Here is a 15,624-nt window from a genome sequence, read left to right as displayed (position 1 = left end):
GGTTATATACATGTACAACCTGAGCAAATTCAGCTTTGTAATTGACTGAGATAATGATGGTATCCTTGGGAAAGGCTGTGGTCATGGACTCAGAAAAAATCCTTGAATAAGGATTATTAAAATAAATATGGACTTAAGTAAACTTTAGAGACACCCAGAGAGAAAAACAAAATGTACCTAGTGAATTTTCTTCTCTAGTTGGCTCTAGTTGGGCAGAAAAAAAATACCTGCCACCCAAATATCATTAGAATAGAAAACAAACAGAAATAATGCTTTGGCAAGAAAACAAGCATGTTAAAGAGCTTTTCAAATTGTTAAAAGGTGGATGGGAAGAATATGAATTAAACCAGTTCTTTTCATAATTTAAGTCTTCTTCAAGGCATGAGGTAAACACTTTCGATAGTTTGCTTTTTTTCATAGTTGTTTGCTTTTGCAACCTAATTAAAAATTATTCTTTGTACAAAGATTCTATCTCTAATGTTTAATCTACCCATTCAGACCAAGACACTGAGGTACAAATTTAGTAGGCAACTTACCAAAAACCTGAGAAGTGGAACTGTTATTAAGGGCAAGGCTCTAAAAGGAGAGCTCATTATTTGTATGCTACAGCAGATTCTCTCCTTGGTGCAACTCTATAACGTGCTGCAGATCTCCAATATCTTTGAGTCTTTTTTTTTTTTTTTTTTTAACATTTATTTATTTTTGAGACAGAGAGAGAGAGAGCATCAACAGGGGAGGGTCAGAGAAAGAGGGAGACACAGAATCTGAAACAGGCTCCAGGCTCTGAGCTGTCAGCACAGAGCCCGACGCAGGGCCCGAACCCACAGACCGTGAGATCACGACCTGAGCCGAAGTCGGACGCCCAACCGACTGAGCCACCCAGGCGCCCCTCTTTGAGTCTTTTTTAAAAATTTTTAAAAAATGTTTTACTCATTTTTGAGACAGAGAAAGACAGAACGTGAGCAGGGGAGGGACAGAGAGAGAGCGAGGCACAGAATCCAAAGCAGGCTCCAGGCTCGGAGCAGTCAGCACAGAGCCTGACGCGGAGCTTGAACTCACAAACCGCGAGATCATGACTTGAGCCGAAGTCAGACGCTCAGCGGACTGAGCCACCCAGGCGCCCCCGCCTTTTTTTTTTTTTTTTTTTGGCTTTTCTAAAGTCAAGGAAATTTATTTCCTGAGGTCATGACACAGGAAGTAGACTCAGCCACAGCTGTGGAGGTCTCCTAGCGGAGGCCCGAGCCTTACGGACATGCTGGACGAGCCAGGACGCTTACCGGGAAAGGTCCAGTTACGTGGGCTAGTGCTCAGGACAGGGGAGAGCCGTCCCAGAGCAAAGGTGTCAGGGAGGTGCCGGCGCGCCCGGCTTCACTGCGAGACCTCGCGGAGGGGGAAGCGTCAACAATTTACGGAGGCTCCAGCCACCGGGTCAGATTGAGACAAACCGTGCGTGGTGGGGTTTGGATCAGCAGGCCGGAGACGTTTCTGCTTTTTGATCATTATCGCCTGGGGCCCCATCGGGGTCGTGGAGGGCTGAGCCCCAAAGCTGGGAAATTCTTCAGAGCTGCTCATATCAAGAGACTTCTCGCTGCTGCTGGCGGTCCAGGGAGCGTTCCGTACCGCAAAGCCCTTGGATGGCGCCTTCGACTCCTCGGGGGCCGGTGGCTTCACGTACACCTGCAACGGCTCGCTGTCGACTACGTCAGCCAGGTATTCCTCGTCTAGGTTGAGAATGTGGTGGATGGCCCCCTCCACGTTCTCCGGGAGCCCCGTCACAGGGACGCACTTGGGGTCTGGGGCGAAGCGAAGGGCCACCGTGAATTCATCCGTTATTTTGAGGATGGCTTTTCCACGGGCACCGTGCCTTTGATTCTTGAACGGATTGGTTTGGAATAGGATCTACCCTCTAGAATCAAGGAGAAATGAAAAGAAGGGCCTATGTGCTGTATCTCTTATACCAAGATCAGTGCACTTGTTTGGCACGCAGTCAATATTTATTGCATAAGTAAATATTCTTGTTTTTATAACAATATCCATTTTATACATGGTTACCATATTGCTTAACATTTTATCTCAGTATGTTATTGAAGTTTCTAATTTAAATTATTTAAAATAGATACTAAGACATGGGGATTATCGACGATGGGAATAGTTTAGATTAAACATGCTTTGATTTAGCTGAGTGCATTAGAACAGATCTTTACAGGCGCATGAGTATTTTTCAGTGAAGACTAAATTAGGGATATCTGTTAATGATTCAGAAAATTAAAATGAAGTGTTTAGAGTCCGCATTTTGTCATATTTGGACTTTAATGCTCCGCATATTCTCAGATCTGCTGTAACCTGAGGATCTCAGGTTAACTCCTTGATGCTTATCAATGGACATCCGAAACACCAGCTTCCTCTTCTTTCGGGAGGCCCAGATTTCCCCCAAGTTGTCCATGGGAGGCTGGCATGTGTCTCTAGGACTGAACTAAACTTCCCTATGTTGTGAATAATTGGAGGAGCAAATTATACACAACTGAAGCAAGTTGCTGTATTTCTCTTTTCTTGGCATAGATTTAAATCATGATGTGATCATTTTCAATCCCTCCCTATCACTTTTCCCACTTTCTAAGCAGACGTCTTCTTCCAGCCTCCATTTATTATATGATTACTTTGTCAACATAAGGTGCTGCAATACATCTACTTTATAAATATATATGTAGATGTATTGCATACATGTACTTTAGAAATGTATATATAGATGTCAAATACTCAGAGGATTCTTTGTACCAAGGAAAACTGATACTTGGCCCGACAACTCCATTGCAAGATTGTTGACATACCAGTTGGCATTTAAGAGAGGTACCCAGAATCAACTTGCTTCCTTTGTGTTGGTCATGGGTGACCATGTAGCCTCAATTCAGTGCACATCCTTTAGGCTTAGTGGTTGAGGGACCAGCAGGCTGCCTGAGACTTTTGGCTCCTGGGTCAAAAAGCACCAGTGTTTTGGCAGAAAGGACATTTTCTAGCCACTAACTCCCCAGATGTTTATCTATTGATCAGCTTATGTTGTGTCTTTAACTTAGTCTCTCTTCACTCATGTGTCTCTGACTTAGTCTCTCCTCACTCATGGCCTTCTCCAGGCCACTGTTACAGCATGGATGTCTCTCACTGCTTGTTGGAATTTGGAAGGTAAATGTCTATCAACCTAAGTAGCTGAGGCAATAGTTTTCTTCTCTCAAAGATATGTAACCATATAACTGGAGCCTTAACTGTTTAATGTTAGAACAAAATAGATAAGAATGTCAGGAAGTGGGGTGGGGAACAGATACATGAACCTTGTAGAGGAGAGATCTAAAAGGAAGCTTTAAACTTTCACAAGTTTATCCTAAGCGTGTATAAATTAGCAATACGTATGTATGTGATTTGTTGAGTTCCTTCTTCTTACATACCAAGTAAGTACTTGCATACCCTTCCTAACTCTGTGAAATAGGGAGTATCATTACCTTGTTCAAAAGGTGAGAACTGTCTTCAGAGGTTAAATAACTTGCCAAGGTGATATGGCTAATAGGTAATGGAGCCATACTGGCTCCACCTACTCACTCCAGATGTTAGCTCTGAACCCTTCTTCGGAGATGATGCATAGATTGTGTGACTGGAAGTACACTCCTGGGGCTGTGCGAATGGCACAATCACTCTGCTCTGTTGCCCTGGGCAAAGAGAAGGGTGGACTTAAAATTCTGGTTCCTTTGTTCTCTTTTGAATAGCCTCAGATTGTAAGTAGTCTCTATTTTTTATGCTCTAGGGCCCTTGAAGGAAAGGCAGCTCTAGGAAAGGGAAGATCATTTTTTTGTTGCTCCCGTGTAGAGTAAGTCTGGGTTTTATAGGGCAGTGCCAGATTGATTTATATTCTTTCTTGCAATGAAAAAAGACAATTTTTATTTAAAAAGGAAAGATTCTTGAAGGCGGTGGGAAATGAATAGGATTAAAAAAGGTTATATTTTTTTCTCTTTTGACATTTTCTGCTACATTGACATTTTGCTGTGGTGTTTGGTAGGGGGTGAGACCTTTTCTGTTTTGCTTTATTTATTTATGTGTGTCTTAAACAAATCAAACTCTTTGTTTCAAACTATTTCTATTGTTTTTCCTTTTTTGCTTTGTGGGAGCAAGTCTTTATAAGAAAATACTAACTTGCTTTTATTTGATTCAAGGTCAAAATACATTTGTTGAAAAAAAGATCTATATATTCTAGAAGAGAAATGAATGTTTCTCTGTTTTAAAGGATTTTAAATATTTAGCTTCTGAAAAAAATCACAATTATATGAACACTGGGGCACCTGGGTGTCTCAGTCAGTTAAGCATCTGACTTTGGCTCAGGTCCTGATTTCACGGTTCATGAGTTTGAGCCATGCATCAGGCTCTGCGCTGACAGTGTGGAGCCTGCTTGGGATTCTCTCTCTCTCCCGCTCCTTCTCTGGCCCTGCTCTGCTCTCTTGCATGTTCTCTCTCTCTCTCTCTCTCTCTCTCTCTCTCTCTCTTCTCTCTCAAAGTAAATACATTTTAAAAACATATGAACACTAATGCCATGTTTATGCGATACGTGCATTTTTGTTGAACTTGATTTTGATAGGCAGGGTGGATAATTTAGGATACAATTCTCCTTTGGTATAAAGAGGTATCAATATAACATTTCATCAAGGAGCACAAGTGAAGGCTTCCCAGCTTACACTGTAAAGCTAGCATGCCACATTTTGGAGGGCTCTTACATTAGTAAGTTGGTCCTTATGAAGACCATTTGTGTGGTGGATAACTGCTTGACTACACAATTTTATTAGTTTAAGACTCAGAGAATTATAGAATTTCAAGAATTGAAATGACTACCGGTCATTTACCAGGCTTTAGCCTTCCTGTTTTGGTAGATATTTTTTGTTCTCTCTTCAAAAATCACATTATGCATATTACAATAAAGAAAATAACCTGTTCGCTCTTCCCCTCGTGTAAAGCCATTGGCACCTATTTCAGTTTCCTAGGCCTGCCATAACAAGGAACCAAGGTGGCTTCAAACAACAAAGATTTATTCTGTCACAGTTCAGGAAGCCAGAAGTCCAAAATCAAGGTGTCAGGTTACTTTCCTTTGGAGCGTCTGAGACGGAATCTGTTCCACATTCCTCTCCTCTCCTCTGGTGGTTCCCAGCAATCCTTGGTATTCTTGCATTGTGGACACATAACTCCAGTCTTTGCCTCTGTCTTTACATGACATTCTCCCCTGTGGGTTTTTGTCCAAATTTCCCTCCTCTTATAAGGACACCAGGCATTGGATTAAGGTTCACCCTAATCCAGAATGACCTCATTTTAACTTGATTGTTAAGTACAAAGACACCATTTCCATATAAAGTCACACTCACAGGTACTGGGGTTAGGACATCCACATATCCTTTTGGGAGATACAGTTAGGCCTACACTGGCACCACCAGGACATATTAGACGTAGAAGTCCTGTACTAGGAGACAGAATCCATGCTTGAGTGAACAGTTAGTGAAACACTATTTATTCATTAGTTCCATTATTGCAAATCTTAAAGGACTGGTCAGAGTGTTTTATTTTCCTAGAATATTGACTTGAAATGAGTCAGCTACAGATTGGTGTATGAAAATCTCATATTGGCTTCATATTACTGATTTTTGCTATAAAGGATTTGAAATCTGGTAATTTTCGTGGTCTTAGGAGTTTGTTAGGCATTAAGAAAATGAGTCAGGATGTATGTGTACCACTCTGTGGCCAGAGGAAGGATTCTGAACTTAGCACTTCCCACTCCTCAAATTTGCTTGAGGAAATTGAAGGCTCGTCCCCGGAGCAAGAAGAAGAAACAGATTGGAGTGGGGACAGAGGCTAAGACTTGGCACTGAAGGTGTGGGTGACTTCTCTCTTGGGCTTGAGCAGCCTCACTCAGGAGTCTTATCTCTACATATAGTGACGTGCTGACATGCCTGGGTGAGGACTTCTGCACATCATCAGCCGGCATACATTTAGGTGCCCAGGGGAATCTGGAGAGGTATACATGAAGAAGGAGGCCTGTTGGGGCGCCTGGGTGGCTCAGTCGGTTAAGGGTCCGACTTCGGCTCAGGTCACGATCTCACGGTCTGTGAGTTCGAGCCCCGCGTCGGACTCTGGGCTGATGGCTCAGAGCCTGGAGCCTGCTTCCGATTCTGTGTCTCCCTCTCTCTCTGCTCCTCCCCCATTCATGCTCTGTCTCTCTCTGTCTCAAAAATAAATAAAAACGTTAAAAAAAAATTAAAAAAAAAAAAAAAAAAAAGAAGGAGGCCTGCATGTTAGGGTCTGCCTCTGGATAACAGAGCAAAGAGAACAGGGTGGGAGGATCCCACTGACCTGAGGGCTGGGCCAATAAAAGGCAGCCCAGAGGCTTCCCTGCAAGGAACTCACTGAGGAAGGATGAAAAATTCTGGAACAGGACCCTGTATGTCATGTGGGAATACTCATGGTCAGACATTGTGAAGCTATTGAGAAACCACAACTTGCTTGGTGAAGAGAAACATCTTTGAATTTTTCTACACACTTCAATTAAAACCTCCTTCTGATGTGCATTGGCCCGTGTGCCTGTATATTTGGGAATTGAGGACAGCTTGCTGGGCTCTCCAGTGGAGACATTTTCCCCAGGTGTCTGGGGGGAGGCTTTGAGCCAAGGAAAGTGTTTCACTCAAATGAAGTAGTCTGGGTCTTTTCAACGTAGGACAGATCAGGTATGAATGTTATTCTTTGAAAAGCCCTGAAATTGTACACAAAACTTTCTGTAAATTTCCATGTACTTTGTGAGGATGAAGGTCCATAACTTTCAATGGAAGGCCTTCGTGACGTAGAAAAGGCTAACCTTACCTCTTTCCAGTCTACTCTGAGTTGACTGAACACGATGAACTTTTGTCTCATTTAGGACTATTGTTCTACGTGGGATACTTTCCCTTCTCTTCCTGCCCTCCTTCCACACCCATCCTCACTCCTGCTGGACTCCTCCTCAGACTGCAAGTCTTAGCTTAAAGTTCATCTCTTTCTCTTTCCCATCTAAAGAACGTTGTCTCCTTGCCTATTATTCTCTCCTCAGCTCCTTATGTGTTTCCTCTAAAACATGCATCAAAACATACATAATTTGTTTATTTTTAATCTATTTCCCAAAGGTCAAGGATCTTGTCTGTCTTGTTTCTCTTCAAATCCCAAGTGCCTACCCCAGTGCCCAGATGTTCATGGTCATAGTGCAGAGTAAATGTTCAGGAAATATTTATTAAATACAAAATACTTAGAGAACACGTTCTAACCTCAGGTAAGAAACCGAAGAGCATTAGATTTATAGAATCATAATCCTTAAAGACAGTTCCAGATACTTGTTTTTTACACTACATTCATAATTATTTGTGCTGATGAAATCACCAGCTGTACCCATAATCAGAGCTTAATTTACCTTTGCAAAAGAAACAGAATTTCTTAAAGTTCCATTAAAAAAACCCCAAAAAACAGATATTAGCAACCAGTGAAGCAAACTCTAAACTGAAATGAAATTTAGAGAACATTTTCTTCAATCTAATGTAAGTTGTAAAAAATAAAAGAGCCCGAATATTTCTTGTTACCAATGCCCACATTTCCGGGCATGTAAAAACATGATGTATTCTGTTACTCTTTTGTGTAATAATAATTTCAAACCTAATGCATAGCAACTCACAGAGCAGTGCACTCACAAAAAGGGGGCTCAGGAAAGACTTATTTGGTGCCCAATTCTTTGACAGCTTTCTTTTTTTTTAACTTTTTTTTTTTAACGTTTTTTTTATTTATTTTTGAGATAGAGACAGAGCATGAACGGGGGAGGGTCAGAGAGAGAGGGAGACACAGAATCTGAAACAGGCTGCAGGCTCTGAGCTGTCAGCACAGAGCCCGACACGGGGCTTGAACTCACAGACCGCGAGATCATGACCTGAGCCGGAGTCCGACGCTTAACCGACTGAGCCACCCAGGCGCCCCTCTTTGACAGCTTTCAATGGCCAAGCCTTTCTGTGTCTGTTTTTATTTTTTTATAATTTTTTAATTATTATTATTATTATTTTTTTTGAGAGACAGAATACGAGTGGGGAAGGGACAGAGAGAGAGAGAGACACACACACAGAATTTGAAGCAGGCTCCAGGCTCTGAGCTTCAGCACAGAGCCAGATACGGGGCTTGAACCCATGAACCACAAGATCATGAACTGAACGGAAGTTGGACGCTTAACCAACTGAGCCACTCAGGTGCCCCTGTGTCGGTTTTTAAAAGAGAGATCTATACCTATAAATATTAGCCTCAGTTTCAGTATAGTTCTAGTTTACTTTTAAATTTCCAAAGACAGTCCGATAGGATATGTGAATCTATCTTTGTGCTTAAGTGACTTCATTTTTTAAAAAGTTCTTTAGCAGCCCTTTTCAGGACAGTATTGACAGTGAATGATTTAATTATTCATCCAGGACAATTCTTAAACTTAGGACAATGATGACTGATGTAACGGCACTTCAGCTTAAGGAACAGAAAACTTGCTTTCTACAGATTATTGTTCCTTCATATAAAAATATAATGCACATCAGAAGGGATTAAGTTAAAACTTGATTACCCACTGAATATTTTACAAAAAGATTTTTCCCCAGCCCATTGACTTAAGGAATGTCCTCATTTTTCAGACAAAGAGGTCTCAAATAATTGCACAATTTGCTTAGGTTATAGCTTTACCTGTAGACTTTAGGTTCAATAAAATGTTATGTTAAAAGCAAGTTTTGTATTTATTTGTGACCTTTCTATAGACCTGTAATGAAATACATTTAAAATTTTAAGATAGTATTCTTTTTCTAACAAAAGCACTGCACAATCACTGTAGAAAAACTTAAAAGTGAATAAAAAAATTCAGCATGCCCTAATAAAACTGTGATGAATATTCTTTTGATGAAATACTTTCATCCATTTTTGAATTATTTCCAGAATAAATTTTCTCTGTGTACAATTTTAAAGTATATTATACATGTTTGAAACTACTTACTGGTACTTGATTATTATTAATAAATCAAATGTAATTTTTCTTTAATACACAGTCTATACTATTAAGATAAGGAATAAAGCCAAACAAACTGAAAAAAATGAAAATGGCAACCTATTCCTAAAAATATTTACTAGGAAAAAATAAAATAGGCCAATTCAGTCCTTTAGGTCATGTTAACTTAATTACACTGTGATTATGTTCAAACTCCATGAGGGCAAAGATTTTTGTTAGTTTTGTTCACTGCTTAATTCTTATGCCCAAAACAGTACTTGCCATATATTAATACTAAAAGTCATATGTAGGATGAGTTAATCAGGGCAATATGATAAAATTACGGTTTGTAGACAGTTTAAAGCCCCTTTCGGCAGTATAAATCTAAATAATCAAAATGGATTCATTTAGTACCTTTATGTTTGGAGCCCACAGATATTTGCCTCTACTTTACATATGAGGAAACCACAGCTCATATTGGTCTCTTTGGTTTTTCTTCCTCTAATAGTCCAGCAAAATTAAGAACTGAGCCACACAACAAGAAATGAATTACAAATCTACTATGATGTTTATTAGCTAAAGATATCTAAAATTGAGATCTATATCTTATACATGACTGATTAGAAAATCATTCTTTTTTTTTCTTTTTGGATTTTTAATTCCAGTAGAACTAACATACAGTGTTATATTAGTTTCAGGTGTACAATACAGTGATTCAACATTTCCATACACACCCAGTGCTCATCTTGGCAAGTGCCCTCCTTAATCCCGATGACCTATTTTACGCATCCCCCCTCACACCTCCTCTCTGGTAACCGTCAGTTCGTTGTCTAGAGTTAAGAGTCAGCTTCGTAGTTTATCTCATTCTCTGTTTCTTTTTCCTTTGCTCATTTGTTTTGTGTCTTACCGTCTTGAATTAGTATTTTTGTATTTTGGGGGTAGATACCCAGTAGCACGATTACTGGATCATATTTTTGATGTTTTGAGGAATCTCCATACCATTTTCCACAGTGGCTGCACCAGTTAGCCTTTCCAACAGTGCATGAGGGTTCCTTTTTCTCCGCATCGTCTCCAACACTTATTTCTTTGTTTCCAATTTTAGTCTATTCTGACGGGTATGAGGTAGTATCTCATTGTAGTTTTGATTTGCATTTCCCTGACGATGAGTGATGTTGAGCATCTTTTCATGTGTCTGTCTTTTGGATGTCTTCTTTGGAGAAATACCTGTTCATTGTCTTCTGCCCATTTTTTAATTGGATTATTTGTTTTTTGGGTATTGGGTTGTGTAAGTTCTTTATATATTTTGGCTACAAACCCCTTATCAGATATGTCATTTGCAAATATCTTCTCCCATTCAGTAGGTTGCCTTTTATTTTTATTGATTATTTCCTTCGCTGTTCAAAAGCTTTTTATTTTGATACAGTCCCAATAGTTTATTTTTGCTCCTTTTTCCCTTGCTGCAGGAGTCATATCTAGAAAAATGTTGCTACAGCTGATGTCAGAGACATTACTGCCTGGTGCTCTTCTACTATTTTTATGGTTGCAGGTCTCACATTTAGGTCTTTAATCCATTTCGAGTTTATTTTTGTATATGGTGTAAGAAAATGGCCCATTTTCATTCTTTTGCATGTAGCTGACCAGTTTTCCCAACACCATTTGTTGAAGAGACTGTCTTTTTCCCATTGGATGTTCTTTCCTGCTTTGTCAAAGATTAGTTGACCCTATAATTGTGACTTTATTTCTGGGTTTTCTATTCTGTTCCATTAATTTATGTGTCTATTTTTGTGCCAATATCATACTGTTTTAATTACTGCAGCTTTGTAATATAACTGGAAGTCTGGAATTGTGATACCTCCAGCTTTCCATTTCTTTTTCAAAATTGCTTTGGCTATTTGGGGTATTTTGTGGTTCCATATAAATTTTAGGATTGTTTATTCTAGTTCTGTGAAAAATGATGTTGGTATTTGATAAGGATTGCATTAAATGTGTAGATTGATCTGGGTATTATAGGCATTTTAACAATATTTGTTCTTCTAATCCATGAGCATGCAATGTCTTTCCATTTCCTTGTGTCATTTTCATTTTCTTTCTTCAATGTTTTATAGTTTTCAGAATACACATCTTTCACCTCTTTGGTTAGGTTAATTCCCAGGTGTCTTATTTTTGGTGCAATTGTAAATAGAATTGTTTCTAACATCCCTAATATCCCTTCCTGCTACTTCATTATTAGTGTATAGAAACGCAACAGATTTCTGGGGCACCTGGATGGCTCAGTTGGTTGAGTGTCTGACTTTGGCTCAGGTCATGATCTCGTGGTCTGTGGGTTTGAGTCCCACGTTGGTCTCTGTGCTGAAAGCTCAGAACTTGGAGCCTGCTTCAGATTCTGTGTCTCCCTCTCTCTCTCTCCCCCACTCATGCTTTGTCTCTCTCCATCTCTCAAAAATGAATAAACATTTAAAAAGTTTTACAAAAAAAGAAATGCAACAGATTTCTGCACATTGATTTTGTATCCTATGACTTTACTGAATTCACTTTCAGTTCTCATAGTTTTTGGTGGAGTCTTTGGGTTTTTTATATATAGTATCATGTCATCTGCAGAGAGTGAAAGTTTTATTCCTTACCAATTTGGATGCCATTTATTTTTATTTATTTATTTATTTATTTATTTATTTATTTATTTATTTATTTATTTTCTGATTGCTGTGGCTAGGACTTGTTGAATAAAAGTGGTAAGAGTGGACATCCTTGTCTTTTTCCTGACCTTTGGGGAAAGCTCTCACTTTTTTGCCCATTGAGTATGTTGTTCACTGTGATTTTTCATATATGGCCTTTATTATGTTGAGTTGTAGTTGTGTTACCGCTAAACCTATTTTGCTGAGGGCTTTTATCGTGAATGGTTATTTTATTTTGTCAAATACTTTTTCTGTGTCTGTTGAAATGATCATATGGTTTTTATCCTTTCTTATTGATGTGATTTATTATGTTGATTGACTTGTGAATATTGAGCCACTCTTGCATCCTGGAAATAAATCTCACTTGATCATGGTGAATTATTTTTTTAAATGTATTATTGGATTCAGTGTGCTAATATTTTGTTGAGGATTTTTACATCCATGTTCATCAGAGATATTGGCCTATATTTCTCCTTTTTTGTAGTGTCTTAATCTGGTTTTGGTATCAGGGTGATACTGACCTCTTAGAATAAATTGGGAAGTTTTCCTTCTATTTTTTTTTTTTTTTTTTTGGAATAGTTTGAGAAAAATAGATATTAACTCTTCTTTAAGAAGAATTTAAGAGTTAAGTTTTGTAGAATTCACCTGTGTAGTCATCTGATCCTGGACTTTTGTTTCTTGGAAGTTTTTGATTACTCTTCAGTCTTCTTGCTGGTAATTGGTCTGTTGCAATTTCCTATTTCTTCCTGCTTCACTTTGGGAGGTTATATGTTTTTAGGAATGTATCCATTTATTCTAGTTTGTCCAATTTGTTGGCATATAGTTTTTCAAAACATTCTCTCAATTGTTGGTATTTCTGTGGTGTTGATTTTTGTTTCTCCTCTTTCATTAGTGATTTTGTTGATTTGAGTCCTCTCTCTCTCTCTCTCTCTCTCTGTGTCTCTCTCTTTTGATGAGTCTGGCTAGAGGTTTATCAATTTTGTTGACTTTTTTCAAAGAACTAGCTCCTCATTTCATTGATCTATTACATTTTTTAAAGTTCTCATATTATTTATATCTGCTCTAATCTTTATTATTTCCTTTCTTCTGCTGGTTTGGGGTTTTGTTTGTTGTTCTTTTTCTAGCTTTTGTAGGTGCAAAGTTAGGTTGCTTGTTTGAGAAGTTTCTTGCTTCTTGAGATAGGCCTGTATTGCTATAAATTTCTTCTATGAATCACTTTGCTGCATCCCAAAGATTTTGGACCATTGTGTTTTCATTTTTGTTTGTTTCCATGTACGTTTCGATTTCTTGGTTGCCCTGTTCATTGTTTAGTAGAATGTTAATTAACCTCCATGTATTTGTGGTTTTTCCAGATTTTTGTTCTTGTGGTTGATTTCTAGTTCCATAGCATTGTGGTCAGAGAAGATGCATGGTATGAGTTCAATCTTTTTGAATTTGTTGAGGCTTGTTCTGTGGCCTTATATGTGATCTCTTCTGGAGAATGTTCTATGTGCACTTGAAATGAATGTGTATTCTGCTCTTTTAGGACAGAATGTTCTGAATATATCTGTTAAATCCATCTGGTCCAGTGTGTCATTCAAAGCCATTGTCTCCTTGTTGATTTTATGTTTGAATGATCTGCCCATCAATGTAAGTGGGGTGTTAAAGTCTCCTACAATTATTCTATTACCATCAATTAGTTCCTTTATGTTTATTATTAACTGTTTTATGTTTTTGGATGATCATATGTTGGGTGCATAAATATTTACAATTGTTATGTCGTCTTGGTGGATTGCCCCCTTTATTATAATATAGTGTCCTTCTTTGTTTTAAAGTCTATGTTGTCTGATACAGGTATTGCTACTCTGGCTTTCTTTTGACATCCATTTGCATAAGTGTTTCTTCATCCACTCGCTTTCAATCTGCAGGTGTCTTTAGGTCTGAAATGAATCTTTTGTAGGCAACATATGGATGGGTCTTATTTTTTTTTTATCCATTCTGTAACCCTGTCTTTTGATTGGAACATTTAGACCATTTATATTAAAAGTAATTATTGATAGATATGCACTGCCATTTTATTATTTGTTTTGTCGTTGTTTTTTGTAGTTATTCTCTGATCCTTTCTTCTCTTTCTTTCATGGTTTGCTGGTTTTCTTAGTGACATACTTAGATTCCTTTTTTTTAAATTCTTTGCATGTCTATCAGTGGTATTTGATTTGTATATATTTGTATATCATTGGGTCTGTCCGTAACATTTTCTGTATATAGCAGTCTGTATTAAGTTGATGATTGCTTAAGTTCAAACCCATTTACTTTTCGTCCCCACCGTGTTTTAGGTATATGGTACCACATTTTGCATCCTTTTATTTTGTGAATTTCTTGACTGATTTTTTTTTCCACAAATACTTATTTTTACTGCTTTTGTGCTTCCTACTTTTCATAGTCTCACTTATGGACTTTGTTTTTCACCCCAGAAGTCCCCTTTAATATTTCTTGTAAGGCTGCTTTAGTGGTTGGTCATGAACTCTTTTAGTTTTTGTTTATCTGAGCAACTCAGTTTATCTCTCCTTCAGTTCTGAATAGTAGCCTTACTGGATGAAGTATTTTTGGCTTTAGGTTTTTCCCTTTCAGCACTTTAAATATATCACACCTCCTTTCTGGCCTGCAAAGTTTCTGCTGAAAAATCCTGATAGCTTTATGGGCTTTCCTTTGTATGTAACTCTCTTCTTCTTTTCTATTTAATTTTTTTTCTTTATCACTACTTTTTGCCATTTTACTTCACTGTGTGTCTTGGTGTAGCCCTCTGTTGGTTGATTTTGTTGGAAGATCTCTGTGCTTCTTGGATCTGGATATCGGTTTCCTTCCTCAGATTAGGGAAGTTTTCAACTATTATTTCACCAGATAAATTTTCTGCTTCTTCTTCTCTCTCTTCTTCTGGGATCCCTATAATGCAAATGTTATTATGCTTAGTGGAGTCACTTAATTCCCTAAGTTTGTTCTCGTTCTGCATAATTATTTTTTCTTTCATTTGTTCAGCTTGATTACTTTCCACGACTGTCTTCTAGTTCATTAATTCATTCCTTTGCTTCTTCCAGTCTGCTATTTATTCCATCAAGCGTATTTTTTTAAGTTTATTTATTTATTTTTGAGAGAGAGAAAAAGCATGAGCAGGAGAGGGGCAGAGAGAGAGAGGGAAAGAGGGAATCCCAAGCAGGCTCTACACTGTCGGCGCAGAGCTTGACATGAGGCTTGATTCCATGAACCGTGATATCATGACCTGAGCTAAAATCAAGGGTCAGATGCTTAACTGACTGAGCCAGTCAGATGCCCCTCTATCAAGTGTATTTTAAATTTCATTTATTGTGTTCTGCTTCTCTGGTTAGTTCTTTGTTTTCTCTCTTTCTTGACATCTCACTGATGTCCTCCACTCTTTTCTCACGTCCAGTGAGTATCTTTATGATTAATCCTTTAAATTCTCTATCAGGCATGTTAATAATCTCCATTTTGCTTAGATCTCATGGTGTGGTTTTGTCCTCCTCTTTCATTTGTGACATATTCCTTTGCCTCCTCATTTTGCCTACTTCTCTGTGTCTGTTTCTCTGGGTTAGGAAAGTCAGCTAAATCTCTTGCTTTTGAAAGTAGTAGGGTGGGAGGTGCACTTTTACCTAGGTGGCACCGGTTCTTCTCCACAGGAGATGAGCAGCCTTCATGGAGACCTGGACTGGCCTGACTGTCCACAAAGCACACATGGGCTGGGATGCAGTTGTAACAAGGTACAGGTAGTGTTGGCAAGGTTTGCGCAGGTCTTCTGGGGGAGAGGTTCTGCAGCACCAGGACTGAAGCAGGCCTGGCTGGAGGGGGTGGGGCACAGGGTAAGTTAGATAGTGAATGCTAGTGCTGCTAGTGCTGCTGGTTCTCCAGGTGATTCTGTGTTTA

The 15,624-nt window shown here is 38.7% G+C and overlaps 1 protein-coding gene across 1 annotated transcript in view; it reads left to right on the top strand.

The window, feature by feature from the left end:
- Positions 1 to 1,504: 1,504 nt before the first annotated feature.
- The window catches only part of SLC13A1 (solute carrier family 13 member 1), a 233,236-nt gene continuing 219,116 nt past the window's right edge, over positions 1,505 to 15,624 (top strand). Inside the window, exon 1 of the mRNA XM_042970994.1 lies at positions 1,505 to 1,710. The gene's annotated coding sequence lies outside the window, so the exon portion shown is untranslated. The remainder of the gene's footprint in view (positions 1,711 to 15,624) is intronic.

This window comes from Panthera tigris, chromosome A2 (assembly GCF_018350195.1).
Source record: "Panthera tigris isolate Pti1 chromosome A2, P.tigris_Pti1_mat1.1, whole genome shotgun sequence".
Lineage (NCBI taxonomy): Eukaryota > Metazoa > Chordata > Mammalia > Carnivora > Felidae > Panthera > Panthera tigris.
The sequence above is the reverse complement of the archived record's forward strand: the minus strand, read 5'-3'. Positions and strand labels throughout refer to the sequence as shown.